We start from the raw sequence: 22,404 nt of genomic DNA on the forward strand, positions 1-22,404 counted from the left end.
GGCTTTCTTTTGCTTCATGAGCCCTGCGCGATCCTTTTCTGTAATTTGGTAAGTATTTAAGCATGCCAGCGTGCACCTTAGGCTCACTCGCTTACTTGTTTACCTTAACCCACCTTGCGGGTTCCCTCTTTGTTTATCTAGCTAATTTTAGTACTTGCCAGCACATTGTTTTATTTAAAAAAAATGTTTTTTAAAAAGGAGTAGAGAAAAGAAAACGGAACCGAAGCTTGCGTCCCTTGAATTTTGCATCCCCTGGCAACCTGCTAGGAGACGCGAGAACGTGCCACTACAGCCTCATGCGACCAGGAAGTCGCGTTGCTTCCCTCCGGCTCCATGTCAAGTCACCATGGTTATGCTACCTCGTCTCGAGCATGTAACAGTGCCTGACGGAGCCGGAGCTTCTCTCCTTTAATAATTATTTAGAAATTACAAGAAAAATACAAGATCGCCACCTGTGGCCTTCTTTTCACGCTGCAGTCTGCCTATATTTAATGAAATTAAGGAATCTGCCTTCTAACAGGTCTGATACTGACTTTGAGTGCTCCCTCTGCACAACTGTGAGTAAGCCTTACCAAGGCTAAATATTTATTGAATCTTACATATTACTATTTAAGTTTACATTGATTCTAGTGATGGATTCTGACGCAAATACCCCACTTCAGTCCCATAAGGAGCTTTTGGGGGAAAGCCTGAAAAGACTGATTGGTGAAGAGCTTAAATCTTCCTTCAGGGAAGCAGTTGACACTGCTCTGTCTAAGAGGAAGAGGCTGTACCCTACCAGTGGAGCTAAAAAAGGGGGTAAGGTACCCCCAAAAAAGAAAACACCTGAAGGAGGCATTCACCGATGCAATACAGATTCGTAGCCCTCACGCTACAAGAGATGTTGGTGCTCGTAGCAGCACAATAGAGACTTCCCAGTTACCTGGGACAGAGAGAAGAGGGAGTTATCAGAATGATGGAAGAGGACTCGAGTCTCAACTTCCACAGTAATCTTTGAATCATTGAGAAGGGGAGAAAGGCATAACCCTTGATCCCTACCCAAGACTGGAGCAAGTCAACTACTCCTGAAGCGTTCGGGTCTGGTCTCCAGCTGAAGTAGCTCTGGACTTGGTGAGTTAATCTGCTGGCAAACAGACCTATATGGATTGGGCTCCAAAGCTTTTCGATCAGGGAAAAGGACTCGGGATTCAGTTTCCAGTCGGTGAAATCGTGGAGGAAACGTGAATTCCAGTCTGCCCTCAAATTCTGTTTTTTGGGAATGAATTCTGCCCTAAAGGTGATCTTTTGGTTCCAACAAAAATACCATTTTCGCTTGGCAATATCTGAGAGATTTTTGGATCTCGCTCCCCTAAGTGATTCATATAAGAGACAGCTGAGAAGTTGTCCAAGTGGATCAGGGTATTTGAGTTCTATAGAAGCTCTTTGAAGCTCATAAGCGCATTGTTCATCTAGGGACCATCTCCCCCCGGGCTCCAAATTGTTTAACCGAGCACCCCAGCCGTGGTTGCTGGCATCTGATTCTAAAGTGAAATCTGGAACATTTCCGAAAATAGCTGTCCCATTCCAGGCTTGGAGGTTTTTCAACCACCAATGAAGATCTTCTCGAGCATCTTCCGAAAAAAGTAGGGAATCTTTGTACCAGAGGACTTTCCTCAGCCCCAGAGCGTTTATTCTTTGCAGACCCCTGTAATGAAGGGAACCTGGTAAAATGGCTTGAATAGAGGAAGAAAGAAGACCTATACTCTATCTAGGTCTTTTAGACCAGACTGATAGATTCTTTGGAAAGAATAAGAGCACATTTTTTTTATCTTGGTAACCTTCTTGTGGGGAAGGATTAGGTTGGAGAGAATAGTGTTTACTTGGAAACCGAGGAACTCCAGTTCCTGTGTCGGGGTCAAGACAGATTTCCCTAAATTTATGATGAAGCCCAGGTCCCGAAGGAGGTCTATAGATGTTTCTAAATGTTTCAGAATTCAGGGCTCAAAATTCACTGCTAGGTACATTGCAAAAAATTGTCATTTTTTTGTGGAAACGTAACATGACCATGTTGCTTTTTGTGGCTTTCCTGTTGTGGCTATTAGCCCTACCAACACAAGTGAGATACCATTTTTACAAAGAGACTTGGGAAAAGGTTAGGTGATAAGAAATATGTAGGCTTCCTGCACATTTCCGAATTTTCCGTCTCAGAAATGTGAGGAAAATGTGTTTTCTAGTCAATGTTTGAGGTTTGGAGGGGCTTCTGGGTCGGGAAGCCTGGTTAGAGCCACACAAGTAACCCCACCCTGGATTTACGCAGGTGTATTTTTTTTTAAATGTGCAGGTTTGCTAGATTTCCTTAGGTGCTGGCAGAGCTAGTACCCAAAATCCACCGCTACGCACATTTCAAAATAAGGGTCAGTTTAAAGCGGAAAAATGTGACGTGTCCCTGTTGCATTTTTGGGCCTTTCCTGTTGCAGGTTCTAGCCCTACACACCAAAGGGTGGTACCATTTATATTGGGATACTTTGGGAAATGGTAGGTGGTAGGAAATTAGATGTTCCCTGCAGATTCCATCATGGAAATGTGGGGAAAATGTGTTTTTTAGTCAAAGTTTGAGGTTTGCAAGAGCTTCTGGGTAGGAAAACCTGCTGAGAGTCACCCCACCCTGGATTCCCCTAGGTGTCTAGTTTTCATCAATGTGTAGGTTTGCTAAGTTTTCTGTTGTAACTATCCAGGCTAGCTATGGAGCGTAGAATGATGTGTTAGTACATTCTGTGCTCTTAGAAGGCTTACAGGTTCTGTGAGTGGCAGTTACTGATGGACCAGCCAGAGGGACAGCCACACATTTCTACTCGGTGTCATCTTCATAAATATACCAGAAGCTTACATCAACGATCACTGCTTAAAGAGTCTTATTACTTACTACATTTTCCTACGTGTGGATAAGTTAGGGTTCAAAATCCACAGCTAGGCACATTGCAAAAAAGGATCAATTTTTAGTGGAAACGTGACATGACCATGTTGCTTTTTGAGGTCTTTCATGTTGCGGCTACTAGCCCTACCAACACAAGTGAGATACCAATTTTACCAGAAGACTCTGAAGAATGGTTGGTGATAGGAAATATGTTGGCTTCCTTCAGTTTCCTGAACTTTCCATCACAGAAATGTGTTTTCTAGTCAATGTTTGTAGTTTGTAGGTGCTCTGGGTAGGGAAGCCTGGTTGGAGCCACACAAGTAACGCCATCCTGGATTTACCCAGGTGTATTTTTTCAAAATATTTGCAGGTTTGCTGTATTTCCTTAGGTGCCGGCTGAGCTAGGACCCAAAATCCACAGCTACGCACATTGCAAAATAAGGGTCAGTTTTAAACAAAAAAAAGCAACGTGTCCATGTTGCATTTTGGGGCCTTTCCTACTGCGGGTTCTAGCCCAGCACACACAAGGGTGGTTCCATTTATATCGGGAGACATTGCAGAAATGGTAGAAGCTACCTGCAGATTTCAGAACTTTCCATCATGGAATTGGGGGGCAAATGTGTTTTTTTGTCACAGTTTGAGGTTTGCAAGAGCTTCTGGGTAGGAAAATCTGGTGGTAGCCACACATGTCACCCCAACCTGGATTTCCCTAGGTGTCTAGTTTTCATACATTTGTAGACTTGCTTGGTTTCCCTCGGTGCCGGACGAGTTAGGGCCCTAAATCCACAGCTAGGCACATTGCAAAACAGGGCCATTTTTCAGTGTAAACGTGACATGTCCATGTTGCTTTTTGGGGACTTTCCTGTTGTGAGTACTAGCCCTACCCACGCAGGTGAGATACCATTTTTACTGGGGGAATGGTTTGTGTTAGGAAGTATGATGGCTTCCTGCAGATTCCAGAACTTTCTATCACAGAAATGTGTGGAAAATGTTTTTTTCCGTCAAAGTTTAAGGTTTGCAAGGGCTTCTGGTTATGAATACCTGGTGGAAGCCACACAAGACCCACACCTTGAATTCTCCTAGGTGTCTAATTTTAAAAAAATGCACAGATTTCCTGGGTTTTCCAAGGTGCCGCCGGAACTAGGGCCCACAATCCACAGCTAGGCACATTGTAAAACAAGGGTCAGTTTTCAGTGGTTAGATGTGATGTGTCCATGTTGTGTTTTGGGCCCTTTCTTATCGCTGGCACCAGGGCTACCCACACAAATGTGATACCAGTTGTATTAGGAGCCTTAGCGGAACACAGAATAGTAGAACACGTGCTATTATCAATTCTATTTTTCTGCATTTGTGCCTTCCAAATGTCATCCAGTGTGAAAGAAAGAAGACAATTTGAGAAATGTCATCTAATTCTCATGCTAGTATGGGTACCCACAAATTCAGCAATGTGCTGGTAACCACTGCTTCTAAACTTCATATCCTCAGCCCATTTTGGAAATACAGAGTTTTCCTTGATGATTTTTTTCACTCTTTTCACTCTTTCACTCTTTTGCACAACTACTTTACACATTGCCTCTTTAGATAAGCCTGGCTGCTCTTTGCCAATCTACCAGAGGGTGAGAGCAGGATATCTTTTAGTGTGTATCTAGATTACCGTCACTAGAGTGGTTATTCCTGATTGGCCTGTGTTCAAACCTCAGCCAAGCAAGAATCCCATGCCATTTGCAGAACCCGTTTAAGCATGCACAATTTCTGCTGGCCATGTACAATTCCTAAATAGCGAGTCAAATTTTTATTTGTGACTCGCTATTTAGGAATTGCAAGTCGCAATTAGGTGGCAAAACACTAGCAAATTACCTCTCTCTTGAAGAGGGTGGTAATGCAGTAACTTTGTGACTGTCACTAGAAATATTTTTTACGGGCAGGCAGTGGTCCCAAGGAACACTGCCTGCCCTTCAAAAATGAAATAAAAACGTTTTATTTTTATTTAAAAAAAGGCATCCTGTTTTCAATTAAAGAAAACAAGCTGCATTTAAAAAAAAAAAAAGCTTCTTGATTAAAAAGCAGTCACAGACATGGTGGTCTGCTGAGCCCAGCAGGCCACCATCCCTGGAAGGGCAGGCATTCCGAATGGGCTTGCAAATTGCCAAAGGCTCATTAATATTAATGAGGCTCGAAATTTGCGACCCCATTAGAAATCGAAAAACAGTGTAATAACACTGGTTGTACATTTCATTTAGCGCTTCACAATTTGCGACTCACAATGAGTCGCAAATTGCGAGGCGCTAAATGAAAGGGTCGTACATCTGGCCCTAATTCTCTTAACTGGAAAGAGGAATTGTTCAAACAGGTAGAAATGTATAGGTTCACTCCTCATTGCATCACAGGGAAATGCTTTTTCTGCTTGTTAGAGGTAGGTTACCAAACAGGTTTGTGGAATCTCCCTGGGTCAATGAATGTGAAGGAAAAGTTGGCAAAAAATGTGATATCGATAATTGGAGAGAAGTGAAGAAGGTTGTGCAGAGGAAGAAATATTTTGATTATAAACATTCTGTGAAGAAACTCAATGTACAGGTTGGGGATTTGGTTGCGATCAAATGACCAGGTTTGGGGTGGTGTTATGAAATATTCCAAATCAATTCTTGTTGTCAAGACATTTAACAATGCTGTACGTACGCAAGATCACTGCATTTCAAATATGAACAGAATTGTTGTAAATAAAGGTGATGGTGGTAATGTCAAAGGCTCTTCTGAGTCAGAAGGTGATGTTGTCACTAGAAAGTCCGGCGTGTTGTTAAAAAACCTTAGCATTTGGAAGATTTTTTCTGATCTCCTGCGTGGGTTGTTTCTTTTCACACTTGTTGTGCACTTTCTTTTCTATATTTATTACTCTCTTTATTGTTTTAGTTTTTATTGGTTGGTTAATTGTCAAAGGAGGAAGGTGTGTGGTATTGCTCATAAATCAATTCATTGGTAATCACAGAATTGTCCTGAAAAGGCACAGCTGTGGGTGTCACTATGATGTCATATTCTGTGCGTTACCATGGGGATGGAATGTGATTACTTGAATGTACCGGACAGTTGGAAGGTGTCCTGCTTATGAATGGCTGGGGTCTTCTGTGAATAAAGAAACCTATTTATTCAGCTACTTTCCTGGCTCTTCTACTTTGTCTACCCATGAAGAGGACTTAACTTTTTTTTTTTTTTTAAACCTTTATTGAACATTTGCACTCAAATACAGACACGGGCCTACAAACCCCAGGCCGCTAAGCAGTTCAGTACAGTATTGCAATCAACTTCAGATCCATTGTCCCTAGGGAGCATAGTAACTCCATCTACTAAGCGCAGCGGTTGCAAATGCAGTTCAATACGAAAACAGGATAGGAGGTTTTCATTTTATTATATAAAATAGGAAGGATCAGGTGTCGTACAGTGTCTCGGATCACAAAAGGGGGCGAGCAGAAAAACGATGTGTCCACACCAAGTTCGCTACCATGTAAGTCAATGGCGTTAAGACATGCGACATCAGGATAAACCAGCACAATATTAATATCTACACCATCGTTATTGTCCGCCCCACAGCACCAAAGCCTCAGAGAAGTCAAAGCACAGATGCAGAAATAAGGATGTAGAGAAAGCCAAACCCACTACACTAACCCGGAAAAAGAAAAAGAAAGAAAAGGCCAGAGAAGAGAAGAAGAAAAAGAGGCCATAGAACAAAGATAAAAAACGAGATACCCACCCCCACACCCCCCCACCCTGCACCCCTGCAGATGACTACGGCCACCCCCCACGCAGCGTGCCTGTCGCCCAGCAACCAGAGCCCGAAATATACAAGAAAAGGGAAGAAAAGAAAGGAAGAGAAACCCCACCCGAAAGGGGAAATCGGAGGAGGGCATAGTACTACTGACTCCTGGTCTTCTTCCTCCACCATAGCCAACCCTGCCCCGGATTCCGTTAGGTCAATAAAACAATCCCGTCAACCACAATTCCACAACGAGAAGCCCAAACAATAATATCAACCCTGGCCCCTTCAATCGAATGCACTGGAGTCGTCAATTAAGGAAAGCTCTTTACACAAAATGTCACAAAAGCCGGCAGAACAGGAGCAAACAGACGTATATGGCTGGTACCACTGTCGCCCCTCCCTGTCTCCGAAGCCAAGCTTTACCCCATCCGCCATCTTGAAAGACCGATGGAGGAGGGGAATCGACACGGTCCAAGACAGCACATGATGCAAAGTAGAAGGTTCCAAAAGGGGGACGGCATGTAAATGTTCTGAGGGGTACAAAATCGAAGGTTCCAGCGGTTCAGTTGGGTGTCCAGGCACATTACAGTCAGGTAGATCCACTACAATAGGGGCAAACACTGTTTCCATCGCCGGGTCTGAATACACCTCCAAAGCATCCATTGCAAAGCGGGATGGTTGCCGGGTCACAAGCGTCGAGTCAGGATCCGGTCTCAAGCCTGTGATTTCATCCATCGCAGACAACAAACTGCAAGTCCGGGCTCTGATAATTCCCCAAAGCGCCATGAGTGCCTCCAGCACTGTCCGCAATGACGGGCCAGGTCGAGCCTGCTCCGCTAAACTCCTTTCGTCCTCAGACATGGTGGTCCCCACGGAGAGGCGCCTTCTCCGGGGCAAGATTAGGCGGAGCAGGAATAGGCCATGAGGGACCAACGGTCAGCGAGCAGTAGTACGCAGCGAGGCACCGACCCGGGGGGATCGGCGATGTGAATGCCGCACCCCCGGCCAGGGACCCCCGCAACACAGCACCGTGCGGCACTCGTCACCTCACCTTCTATAAAGCACCAAGCCGACGGCAGCAGAACAATCAAAAAAGTCCGAGTGATCCAGAGACCGGACCCAACCACATTCAGCAGTCCGTTGTTATTCAACTCGGACCCGGCAGGGCCAGCACTAGAGACCCCGGCTTCCCTGTTGGGTTAGGCCTCAGTACGGTCATCGATGTATCTCCGCTCCACAACGGCGGAGAAACTCCGGGATTACACCACTGGAGTGTGGGTCGGATCACCCACACGGATCCGGTGTAGGTAAACAGGATTAGCAACAGGATAATGAAGCGTAGGACGGAGGTCAGCGGAGCCGGGAGACTATGCGGCCATCTTGGTTGGTGTCGTAGCTCCTCCCCTCGAGGACTTAACTTAAATTGTCACATGTGAACTATCCCAAATATAAAAAAAGGCTTATCACAAGGAGGGAAAAGGCCTAGCAGCGAAAGAGTTAATGGCTATAGCAAGCAAATGATGCCAATACATGACACTGAGTTTACATTCAAAAATATATCTTTATACAAGGACTATCTGATGATTTTAAATGTGAAATAGAACAGATGTAAAATATGATGTAGTAAGACATCGTAGTTTATTGTAGTGTTGTTTTCAAACATATTTTTGTTGCCATTTATCAATGATACACAAATTTGTACTTAAGCAGTTATTTACATACTACAAATATTTTTGTGTGAGTCAAGCAATCATTTGATGGCTGTGTCGATCTGGAAAATAATATATTCAGACACAATTCACTGCCTAAAAGTGTTGGTGGAGGGTACAGGGAGAGCATTATTTCTAAACTTTAGAAGCATCAGTGGTAATAACTGTCTATCCTTATGAATTGTACGGGACACATGTCAGCTGAAGGGTCACCCATAATCAGGCATCTTGTCAGGTCCCATTAAGTTTCTCAGAAAATTGGCAATTAGGATGCTTCACTTGGATACACTATGATGTAGTGGTTACATTTCCCTGACCCTCAGAGGGTTTGAAATAGTGAAATGTACAACTGCAGCATACAAAGGTCCAATGAGCTCCAGTGCACAGGGTTTTTTTTACCAGCTGGCTGAAATTGGCCCACTTGAGAACACTATCATTAAGGGTATGCCATTCATCCCTTAAGTGCAGGTAAAATGAATGGTCTGAATGAAAGTGAGGTACGTTTAATGATCAATGAGAAAGGCAGCGTTTCTTAAGTGAGGTACCATAAGAAGCAGTTGTGATGTGTCGATAAAAATACTCATGGTCCTGTTAATTGGGAGCTACAGTCCTGTTCCTTTGTACAGGTTTTATAATTTGGTTGCAGATTCTAGAGCTACAGATTGGATGCTTAACTACTTCATTAGTGGCCTTTTGCCATAAGAAATCCATGTTCTACATTTGTTCTTTGCAAAGCACCGGATGCAAACTGCTTCAGGCTAAAGATTCTGAATCATGTGTCCATTAGAATATGATTGATCTGAGAGCTTAAAGACAACTCAACTGTTTAACAATAAGCATATTATGGACTCGAGGGGAGGGGCAAATCAAAGGATGAGGCAAAAAACTTCCCTCAAACATAGTTCATCTGATTTTTGTTCAGCATGACAAGTTGCATGCAATTTTCTCTAGGAGGGTTGGAATAGTTGGAATATTTGAGGACGTGTCATTGTTTTTCTTTACACAAAACCTAAGACACTAAGAGAAGAATACTGTAGTAAGTGACTCCTATACGCGATGAGAGTTGAAGCTTTAGTTAAATGATCTTCGCATGTGCTGCGCAGCAGCGGGCTCAATAAACAACAAATCCACAGTAACTGTCACATATTCAAAGGCCTGAATTCCAAGAAGAATGCCTTTGGCCAGAACGTCATGGCACAAGCATTCTAGACATGGTAGAAAGACACTACAAATACTCCTCCTGTGTCACAAGGGCAGAGAGAAAATCTCTGGTGGGAGTACGCCCTCCCAAGGTAAACTAAATCACACTAAGTGCCACACAATTATTGAGATAACAAATATAACCCTGGTTAAGAGTGGGAAGATGGTCATTGATGCATCCTAGTTGTTACCCACCGGGTTGTGGGAAAGGAAAAAAATCCTTTTATTTTAATTACCCTCTCACACCCTAGTGGTGTCATGCTTCATCATCAGGTCACCCTGACTCCTAAAGGTCAAGGTGGGCTCAACCGTATTTCAGGGAGCTCTTTGAAGATTTCGCAAGGGGGTCTTAAATAATAAAAATCCTCAGTCAGTTCCCCGTTTCCCTTTATTCTTGGAACCGACAGGGATATTAAAATTTACAAGCATATATAGGGTGAGATGGGATGTTTGTGGTCCTACGACCCTAGTGCTGACATGTTTCAGCCCAATTGTTGGCCGAATGTGGGTCCTGGGCTTTCTTCAGGGCAATGAGTATAGAAGTTCCCTCCCTGGGTGAAGCAGTGAATAATTACCAAGCTACTCCTACTTTGTGGAAAAAGGGCAGATAGCTGCTCCTTTGTTAAACATCAGACAAACTTATCTTTAGTTTATGAGGATTTAATCCTTCTTCTCCATCCCATTTTGGGAGAGGTAACACTTCACGGAAAGTTGCAGTGCATAGTCTTACAATAATCAAGGGTCCTGCCCCACGTCCAAAACTCACGGTATCCTGCGTCCCCATTCTTTTAACTTTTTTCAAATGTTAGAGTTACTAAAATGTATGAGGTGGGCTTGAAAGAGTTAAAACGTTAGATACATCTGGTTGGTTAGTCTGTGAATGGTCCTTAAACTTTGGGTATGCACAACGTACTTCTCAGAACCTGTGGGAGGTGCAGCAAAAGAAAATGAGTGTTCCCAAACCCAAATTGGTGTTCCTGAACATTTGCAAAACATTAAAAAAGGGTACAAATATTTTATTTTTATATTTAGATAAAAAAGTACATAGCCCCCACTTGGCAACCCGTTGGCCAGTGAGGTTTGGCTGCCCATTGAGTGTCCTCTGTCTACAACCCCTGCTCGGCTTAGCAGGGAATGGACAAAAGTTACACACAGTGTGAAAGGGAACAATTTCAAAGAAGTGGGAATCAGTATATCATTAAAAACCTACACATTCATTACACTTAAAGGGAAGTTATATAATGGTTCTAACATCTTAACATATGTATAAAAAAACTCTGCAACTCACTCAAAAATCCATAAAGTGAAGATATACGGTTACAGAATGAAACCATAATGCAATGTTTATGATCTCACAATATTTATACTAAGAAGTAAGAATACTTAAAAGCAAAATGTCAATCAATAACAAGAGATGCTCGAAGAAATAAAAAAAATACTATGTTCGAAACTGTTTTATTTATAGAATTAATGGCAATGTAATATTAATCTGATCTGAATAATAATTCATAGGTCCCAGAGCATTGTATTTGGTATGTGAGTTATGGTTAGTTAATGATTGAATTTATTTATTTAAATGATTTATAATGCAACAACATGTTGTGGCAAACATTTCACAGGGCACCAGAGGGGAAGGCAAGAGGATAAAACGCATGTGCAAGGGGCTGGGGTTCAGAGGGCCAAATCCCAAAATTGCAGAGCCCCAACAATGTTCTCAGGGCAGAAGTCCTTGCTTTAAAGTTTACATTTTGAAGGATTACCAAGTAGGATTCTGGGTGTCAAATGCTTTCTTGAACTGCGTTGATTTCAGTGTTATTTTAAAGTCTGGAATGTTTTGAATGCAGAGGTCCAGAGAGGTCCACAAAGAGATTCCTTCACTTATTGTTTGCTTAGGCTGTTGGGATAGTTATGAATTTCACATCTGACAGTAATTGTCAAGCTTTAAATACATACTACAACTCAGGTCTTCTTAATGATGAAGTTCTATCACCATCTTTTATAGTTTGTTTTAAATGACCTAAATATGATTGCTACCAATGAATGCCTACCAACAAGATAGGGTAAGTGCTCATAGAACGTGGGTGTAGCATATATTTTAAAAAACACTAAATTCACTGAAAAAAAGTAAAAGTGAAGTTACGAGTAGCGAGGTTAAACAAATGGTAACATATGTTAAAAATAGTTCTGGTTAGCTCCACAATCCATCACGCACAGAATACCCATCTAAACCTTAATTTGCACACCAAATGCACAGGAAATTTACCATAATGATAACTGATTGTGTAACCACAGACAGAAATGGTATTTGTGCTTGTGCTTCCCTCCTAGTGTAATAACAAGGGAAATTTCTATCAGACCCATTTTATAGAGCAGTACCCAGGTCAAAATGATCCTTCAAGAATGTGAAAATATATCTATTTGGGCATGATGCTCCTTTGTGCCGTCCTATGACGTGTAGTAGAGGGCAGCTTATTCCAAACATTTTAAACACAGTTTAATACAGAAATATAGATCACTTTTGCTGTTCCAAACCATGAGTCTCAATATAAATGGCAAATGGCAGAGGACAGTAGGCGTTCCTTTCTGGTAACACTCTGAATTAGAAACCTGTATCATAACACCATATTGCTGATGCTCTGAAGCAGCCCTTAAAAGATGCCATCTTTGCACCTCAGTATTGCCGCTGAGAATTTCTGCTCTTCATGGCTGTACTGAAAACTAAAGAAAATTATATAAAGTATTGTCATTTGGATTCTTTGTATTAATAAAATATTAATGAATTGGTAACTTTTTTATTTTTTATATATCGTTCTCACCCAGCACTTAATTTGGTCTTAATAACTCATTTTACAAATTCGACGCCATACCCTGTCAGACAGAGAAGGCATGTTTTCAAATTATTATGGATAGGACAATCTTTTGAAAGTGGCTGTATCAGTGGTACTGCTCAGCATTTTCATTAAATCAAAGCATCCTTTGATCCTGGGTGCATGCTTTCTATGATGACGTGATAGGGCGTATTTTAAAGCCTCTTGCACTGCTGGTGCAGGTTACAGGGTTTGTAACCACCTTTTGCTATGAAATAAATCTATGGGAACTAGATTCACTTGGAATTCCATACAGTTGGAGGGTGATGTGACACATAAGCAATCCAGCTATGCAAGGCACAAGGCAAAAAGAAGTGGGAGGACTAACCAAGGGGCTGATTCACTGAACTAATCTGAGACAAAATCCTAAACATACTACTTTTGGTATTCACAGAAGGCATTTAGTAGTAGTAAAGTTAGTATTTTGTCTTAAGTTAGTATTTTGTCTTAAATTAGTATTTTGTCTTAAGTTAATATTTTGTCTTAAGTTAGGATTTTGTCTAAAATTAGTATTTTGTCTTAAATTAGTATATTGTCTTAAATTAGGATTTTGTCTTAAATTAGGATTTTGTCTTAAGACCAAAACTTAAGACAAAATCCTATTTTAAGACAAAATCCTAATTTAAGGCAAAATCCTAACTTAAGTCAAAATCTTAAGACAAAATACTAACTTTACAACTACTAAAAGCCTTCCGTGAATACCAAAAGTAGTAAGTTTAGGATTTTGTCACAGATAAGATCTGTGAATCGGCCCCCAAGTTAGTCAGTATGCAAGTGAGACCATGACACAACATCACAGTGCTTGACATCGCACAGGGCATCACAGGAAGTAACCTCACAGGAAAGGACATCACAGAAGTGACATCAGATATTAAGATTACACACATATGTTTAGCAGGTTGTCATGAGTACATTTAAGCGCATTATGAGATTTAACAAATGAGATTTTGCATCGGGGTTGTGCTAAAAAAGTGTCTCAACCCCCGATGCAAAATCGGGCATGAACTAATTCTTTTTTTTAAATTCAACCTGCCACAAGGAATTGGGCAACTAGGAGAAACATGGCAGTAGTTCTATTCTGCCTAATTGGTTGCTAAGTCTGCATTTTAAAATATCTTATGAGGTAAAGGCACCTTCTGAAGAGATCTTTGTGTGCCCAGTAAATGTCAAGGAATAATAAGAATGGTAAGATTACTCTGGATTTCTTAATCTATCCTTTATTCAATTTTGAATAAAAATCATAAAAGTACAGATAAAAAGAAATACATCATATGATAAAACTACAAGTAAAAGCAGAAGCCCTAGGATAGCTTTGTGAATGCCTCTAAAAATGCAAAAGAGAGAGTAGCAGTACAGTGTAATGGGACAAGATTACTAGCTAGTTACAAAAATGAAGCCATTAACAAAAACCTCAATAAGTCCGCTTTGTTGTAGAATGTGATAATGAACTCGTTATGAGTGATAGAGCATAAAGCATGTCATAAAGTGCAAGAGTAAAAAGTGCTGTTGTTTCTAAAACCTTGCTTGACATTCTCGCATTATTCAATGTTCAAAGAGGCAATAACTATAAAACAATACACAGTAATGGCCCACAAGTATAAACCAATTGTAAAAATCGTAAAAAAAATCAGATGACTTTCAGAAGAGGGGCGTGGGATGCAAGCAGAAAGTGCACAATTTCATGGGGTGCGAGTCAAGCATAGACTGATGGTCCGCTGAATAAAAACTGCAATCGATTAACTTAGCCTCACAGTAGACAACTTCTGCAAAAACTTCATGGCGGCCCTGCACTACCTTAGGTTTGCCTGTTTCAGAAGTGGTGAAATATAAGCAGACCTCAATGTAGAATATTGTTTGCAGAAAGGGACATCCCAACAGTGATATCAGATATTAAGATCTCACACATGTTTAGCAGGTCTGTCATGAGTACATTTAAACGCATTGCGAGATTTAACAAATGAGATTTTGCCTCATGGTTATGCTAAAAAAGGTGCACAACCTAAATGCAAAATCCGGGCCCGAACTAGTTATTATTTTTTTTAACTTTGCCACAAAGAATTTATCAACAAGGATCAACATGGCAGTGGATCGGTTCTTCTTAATTGGTTGCAAAGTCTGCATTTAAAATGCTGTATGGGGTTAAGGCACCTGTTGCAGAGATCTTTATCTGCCTAGTAAATCTCAGGGAATAATAATAATGGTAAGATAACTCTGGAGTAAACAGTTTTGCTGAAGATATATCTGTTTGTCTAATCCCAGATTTGAATCAAAGTAGTATAGAAAGTTATTGTGTGTCCTGCAACGCACATGATGTAACATGCAGATGATATATTTGAATTTATATCGATAGGTAAGTGGGTTATTGCTTTTAACACAGAGACCCTTTTGTTAGTTGCAGTTCATTAACTGTAATCCTTCTAATATAGCACAGTGAGCCAGGAAGGAGATGTGACACCTACACCTTGTAAACCTCAGTGTCTTATGTAACACATCATGTACATTGATTTACACACTTACGCAATTTATAGTGAATGTATAATGTGCATGTTACGTAAAATATTCTGACTCCCTGCATTGGGATGACCAGCACTAATAAAGAGACACAGCAGTGTCATTTAAATTGCTATTTGTGTAAATACTGGGACAGACCAACACATTCATACAGCGCATGCGTATCTCTTAATATACAAGTCAAAAGTATGCCTCTCTTACGTACTTGTCAAATGATTACAAGCTGTGCGCCCTTGTTTCCCCTCTGCTGCATTTGCAACGAAGTGTGTGGCTCCAGACCGTGCCCTGTCAGGATCATATTCGAACAAAAAGAGGCCTGATTTGCCCCTTAACCTTGGCCTTTACCTTAATCCAAGCTGGAGGAGGAAAGAAGAAAGCCCCTCCCTGCTTGCATGTTGCTGCTGGGCTTTGGAAAGCAGACAATGTGGAGGTGCTGCTGAATGCGTCCCGTTGTCAGTAAATAGCACCGGGACAAGTTCAGCATATTTCAGTTGAGCCCAACTTCTTGGCAGGGGGGATAGCATCTACCCTGTGAAAATAGTGGGTAGATGCTGTCTAGCCACGTGTACCCTTGTCTACCCTGTGAAAATAGTGGGTAGATGCTGTCTAGCCACGTGGACCCTTGTCTACCCTGTGAAAATAGTGGGTAGATGCCGTCTACCCACGTGTACCCTCATCTACCCTGTGAAAATAGGAGGTAGATGCCGTCTACCCACGTGTACCCTCATCTACCCTGTGAAAATAGGAGGTAGATGCCGTCTACCCACGTGTACCCTCATCTACCCTGTGAAAATAGGAGGTAGATGCCGTCTACCCACATGTACCCTCATCTACCCTGTGAAAATAGGGGGTAGATGCCGTGTACCCATGTGTACCCTCATCTACCCTGTGAAAATAGGGGTAGATGCCGTATACCCACGTGTACCCTCATCTACCCTGTGAAAATAGGGGTAGATGCCGTATACCCACGTGTACCCTCTTCTACCCTGTGAAAATAGGAGGTAGATGCCGTCTACCCACGTGTACCCTCATCTACCTTGTGAAAATACTGGGTACCTTCGATTTATGCCGCGCATCTATAAATTCAGAGCCTGGAGTCCCCCTGCGCCAATGGGGCTGCAGGGGCATGCGTTTTGCCTCAGATGTTAGTAATGACGTTAGGCCATACTTTTAATCAACACCCTTTATTGAATATTGAGACTGGCTAAGCCAAAAATAATTTTTACAATGTTGACATTAACTGTTTTATTCTACATTGTCTTCGGCGAAGGCAATAATAATGCGATTGATAACTACCAGTGATTAGTGCTCTGGTTGGTGTACAATATCTCATACTTATCAATGTCATTCAACAAACACTGCATATTCTTCATATCTCACCATAATCCTTCACAAAATAGTCTTGAAACAAGTTCATGAAGGCTATAAATACCTTTTCGAGTCTGAAGAATTTCTCTTCATCCAGGTGAAACAGAACCATTGCTAAGCAACTCCGTTTATAAGAATGCATGAACTTACAATCCCTCATAAGATGCTGCTTCCTTCATCCTGACTCCTTGTATTAAGCATTACAATGTGCTTCATGGCTTCCACGTCACACGAAAATGAATCATAAACAGTGCTTTCAGCGCTATAAGATGTAGAACTAACCAGAAAAATCTCCTATGCAGCTGTTGTTAAGGTTTCAGAAAAATACATTTATATGGCCAGCATCCTTATTCGTAGCCGTCATCCCTTCAGTGTGAGGATATGAACAGCAACTGGCCAATTGAAAACTGAATCTGGTGCTTGGCTCTCACAAAGAATATTATTAAATAAAGGATGCAGGCAACAGTTCAGCCTAATAGACTTTGTTACTTTCAGTCTGGGAGCATCCAGTAAACCTCTTTTACTTGGAATAAGGGGAGATCCAGGCATTTTCAAGTTGAATTTGGAATGTACTACATGGGGTAATCAGAAACACAAATGACATCAAGTAATTGCAACGAAAACGTCCAATAGTCATTTAAGATAAAAGGTATTTACTCCACAACTCAACATTGAAGTTGATGTCTATTCTTAAACCATGAGATCTCTCACCTGAGAAGTCGCTAATGTGAATCAATGGGAAACTGGGAGACCAATGTATCAATTCAGAAAGATGGGCCTCAGCAAATCATCACTTAAGAACATCATCAATACCAATCACATTTCTGCAGGGTATTGCTTTGAATTGCCCAGTTTGTATGAGGCCCTTGCACCTAACGAGGCTGTGACAGCTGAAGGAGCGTTGATTTAGTTATTTATTTATAACATGAATCGCACGTCATTTACTTGTTGGCAGAAAGTAGAAAAGTGGCTTAAAATGGCCAGGTTCAAGATTATTTTATTTTCCAATACAACACTTAATACAGGTGCAGGATCGTTACAGCTTGTAAAATAAGTACCAATAGTATTTGCACGCAATTTGCAATAATTATTAGTAGGTTAATGCGCATTGCACATACTCTTGGTTTGGCATCGAACATTAACACTGGCTTGCAGCTGGTGGTAACTGACTGAACTAAACTGTGTGAAAAAGCCATAAAAAGAAGAATACATCTCCTTGGCGAAATTAATATTTCTTGATGGGAGAGTTCGGAAGCAACGCACCAAAACTAATCTGAGGCAAAGTAGAGAAAGAGTTGAGCATATTCTTTCAGGCTGAGAAATCCAACTAGGAAATCCAGCTGTAAAAAAGGGAGCACAAATTGGAGACAAAAGGTATCTGCAGTGGAATCAAAAGCATTGCAATCTATCTTTATCAGAACCACATTGTCTCATGCATGGACAAAACAGGAAATGACTTCACAGGAAAATCGTTGAACACTATTGTGGTCAGGGAAGATCTGGTACAACAGGACCATCTTAGGGGCCGATTACGATTTCGGACGGACCGGAGTCTGTCTGACATCGGTCGGGAACTGGAAAGGCAGGACCTCTTGTCGTCGGTTCCAGACCTGCAAGTAGGATGCGACCTTGCCTATACCTTTCAATGGGAGCATGCATTTTGTATGGAATGCATGCTCTCATTAAATGAGCAGAGGTGCGGTTCATCCCTGCACCCCGTTTCAGGCACCTCAAGGTGCCTACCATGGGGTGCAGGGATCAACAGAGGGGCACCAGAGGTGCCCCCGAGGCAACAGTTTGGTGGCCTTCCGACCTTGTGGGCCCTGCTGAGGCCCAATGCCTGTCTGAGTTGGAAATGCCAGCACAGAAAGGCAGTGGGAAACTGCCATAGTACTCCCTCGGCCCGAAAGGGCAGACCAGGGGAGCACTGAAGGGTTTCCGGATGGCGGATGGGAACCCGTCAGAAGCCATCTGGAAAACAAGTCAGATTCCTTTCTCACCAAGCCCATCAGAATGGCTCACTCAGAAAAGAATCCGAATGGGCTCATCCAATGTGGTTAGGCTGGCTCTGACCAAGGGTCAGAGCCATTCCTAACCGCATTAGAATCGGCCACTTAGCTGGGAATAAATATAACCTTAACCCCACCCACTGTCACGGGAATATGCCATTGCATCAAATTCTGCACTTGATACATGGTATCTTTGATTTTCCAGCCCACTATTTACCTTCCTCTGAATTCTCAGGCCAACACCCTGGCCCGCACACATAGCAGCAATCCACAAGCAGCAACCCTCCAGGGCAACCGTAAGCATGTCAACACTGATTCCATTGTACTAAGCAAAGCAGACAGGAAATGTTTCCTGCACACCAAGCGTGCTGACTTCCCATCTGTTGGTGGAGAACTAGATGACTATGTCACTGCCTCAATTACACCAAGGCTGCTCTCCAGTGTGTTATGTCTGCTGATGTAACACGTACTGATCTCCGCATTCGTGCAACTGTTAAAATGAATTCAAATACTATTTGCCTCTATTTTAACTCAAGCATATGGGTCTAAATGAACCTCAGTGTTAGCTTATTAATATTGCTAAGAGCTGGGAAAAACCTGGTAGAATGTGCAATATAAAAACACAAATTATGAATCACCTTCAAATGACTGATTAACTTAACCCCTTCAGCCACGGTGGTCGTGTGCTGATGACGAGCTCAGCTCGTCATGTAACAAGGCTCTTAGAATTTTGCCGCACACAGCGGGAAAAGCCACCGCAGCGATGCGGTTACCAGATATAAGAAGACTGGGGTGCCCCGCTTTTTCTCAAGCAGCGATAACTGTCCAGATCAGAATACATTTTGTAAGAAGCTTTGGTTATATAGACTTTACAAATGTAAGCATATTATGCTTATCTGATATTTTCACTTAGCTTGTAAATACAACAAAAAATAATATAACAATGGAAACCATTGGAGAATAAAATACTCCATGATCCATCTAAGCAAAACAAACCAAGAACCACTAATGCTGGAAAACCTTTGCAAACTGATTATATCATAGCATAACTAACTACAAAACAGGGCATGCACAACATTGACACTCCGCAAACAATAATTGTCAGGTTTACCAAAACACCAACTTGCATGAGTCTAAATGTTAACGTTAAACTTCACTTGTGAGTTGAATTTACTATGTGGCGTGCAATATATCACATGACAAAAATATTCGAACAACTACATTGACTAGTACTACCTCACATGACAAGTCCGCCAACGTAATGTGGAGTGATGAATAGTTAATATTAACTTTACCTGCAATATGGTGCTGATATAGTGGTTGGCAACCTTATGAATGAAATATTTTTGTAGATTGATATCCTCAACCTCAATATAGTGGCATACAAGCTTAACAAAATAATGCAATGGTAAAAGCAACCAACTTCCAATTGTCACAAGGCCACATGGCCCTATGGCACCTTCACACCGAATTAGTGAAGTTGATCAGAACGGTAATTCTGGCATAAGTGTAGGTTTGAAAAATTGTATTCAGAGGCCTACATAAGAAGCTCCCTGGCAGTATTCCACAAAAGTCTTCAAAATGAAGGAGCTACGTTGGCCCTAGTTTGAAGAGGCAGAACTACATCAAACACACCCCTAGAGCACTCACAGGCTCACAGTGGAAGTCAGGTTGAATTAATAAGTTCTAAGCACAATGCGAAAAGCTTCTGAAAAAAGGGTGTATGAAGAACCAGGCCCTTGATTGTGTTCCAAACATGAACCTGCATTTATGGAGTCAGTGCCTGGGTTAGTGGCCAATCAAAGTTTAAAAGGCTAATACACAGAGTAAAATCTCTAGGTCCACAACCCCAAGACAATTAAAAGGTCCACCACTAGCCTTGTGAAGACAATTGAGCACTCAACTGTTCAGGACACTAATGAAAACGAGGGGGCTATTGACATGCCCTTTGCGCCGCTGGTATGTCGCTTTTTCCCATATTAAAAGTGACGCATCAACGCAAGGGGGTGTAATAAGCCCAAAAATGTTTTAGACCCAAAGAAACATGAAGTACAAAGACAGGATTGAATGAACCCTGTTATTTATGTGCTGTCTAATAAAACTTTGAACATACAATCTAAATATCTCTGTAACCAAAAACCTCTCAAGTACATCAGTACTACCAATATTTAAATGTCTTCTGATCCTTGGTCATTGACGAGTATTAACCCAGAATACTATATCCTCTGCCGCATCATATTGTGGTAACTCATTCCAGTTACTGCCGTCTCTTCACTGCTTTAATGCAACTCGGCATATTGATGTCATGCAAGAAACACACTGAAATATAAATAAAAAAATTACATCTCAAAAATAAAATAAAATCTTAGCTTGAGTCCAATCTGATCCACCTGCTCAAAAAACGATTTTCGACTTTGTTTACCACAGTAGGTACCTGCCGATTGAACCTGTCACTTCAAGAATGCAATCTACTCTAAAATGCTTTCTATATTAGGGGCACTTACTAACTAGCCTTGTTAGAAATTCCATATTAACGACTTGAAAGAAAAGTAATTTTTGTGAGGTATCTATTTTCACTATACTAGTCAATCTCAGTGGCCAAGCAAAGGGGGGTGGAGCGGATCAAGGAAATGCAGTAGGGGTCGCGTCGCGCCGGGAGAAGTTAGTAATAATATAATAACATTAAAAAAAGAACTTACAAGAAGGCGCCCGCCGCCTCTGGTGTCGCACCTCCTTTCCTCTTCCTGGTCCCAGCAGCCCCTGGGACAGACTCCTATTTAATTCCCGTGCTGCAGAGCAGCGTGGAGATTGGCCTGAGTGGGCCAGAAAGACACTCCATTCAGTTCAGGGGGTCCGTGGAGTTTCTCCAGGCTGGCTGACAATGCAGCCGGGCTATTGAAACCTAAGTGTGCATGTGTGTTTTGGTCGGCCTGAGACGTATGCTAGAACATTGTTTTATTTTTCATTTGCTGGCTCTGAGCCAGGCAGTGGGGTGATGGTCCTCCGCCATTGCGAAGGACCCGCCACTGGTCAATCTGCAGATGAAATTGTAACTTCAGTTGCAGGTCTGAGCAAAAATGCCTGATCAGCTCACAGTAGGAAGTTTGCCAAGTTTTGGAAATGCACTGTGCAAAAATGATAGCACAGTATCAATATGACTAAGAAAAAATAAAGTCCCTGCAAACTGTTTTCTCTTTGCACCATGAATCTTAATACACAGCAGCTCAGCTGTTCACACAATATTGCTTTGTTGCACAACAAAATGCATTTTAATCATTTTTCAGTAATTAATCCCACGCTGCTGTGTGAATACTGATATGCGTCACAAGAACGTCTAATTGCCCATTAAGTACAGTACAAAGCAGAAGGATTGCCAAACATTTCACAGAAAGTCAGCCCAAAGTTAAAACTACTTAGTACATTTAAAGGTGACATCTACCAGCAGTGTGGTTTTCGTCTAGGTTTGCAACTAGTTTGATATAGTTCCGATAGTAATTGCCCACTGTGAGAAGAAAACAATGAACAAACGATGCTTACTCTTACTCACTGCAGGCAAAACTGCTATTACCTCGTGGATTTTGTTACATTGTTTTGTTGCTACCCGCGTCTCACAGGGCGGGTACAGTTTAGCACTGTATTCCCAAATCATCGCCCTCCCCCTCGTCTGGGGTGGAGCGAGACGGGGGTTGCAGCAAACTGGAAAAGGAGCTAATTGGGTCCTTCTAGGCAAGTTACTTTCGGGTGAGACCTCCAGCTGAGACCATGGTCCATCCTCTTTTTACAATTAAGAGAATTCTAAAACAAGCATTGGAAAAGTCAACAGGTCTGGCATTGGCCCCCAGACTTTTGGCAGTTTTTTCGTTTTGTCATGGTTTGTTCAGGAAGCTGCTAGGCCCTCATCAAATCTAAAAAAAAAATTGGCTAATGCAAAGATGGTTATGGTCTCAAAAAAGTACATATTACCATGGCAGTTCCTCGCACTGAAGGGAACTACATTGTGTATAGATGTGCTCCTGGAGAGAGAGGGCAGCATGCTACAACTCACTGTGGAGTTAGTCAATGGCTTCAGTGGGCTGACAGATTGCCCCTTGATACATGC

Source organism: Lissotriton vulgaris, chromosome 8, assembly GCF_964263255.1.
Source record: "Lissotriton vulgaris chromosome 8, aLisVul1.2, whole genome shotgun sequence".
NCBI lineage: Eukaryota > Metazoa > Chordata > Amphibia > Caudata > Salamandridae > Lissotriton > Lissotriton vulgaris.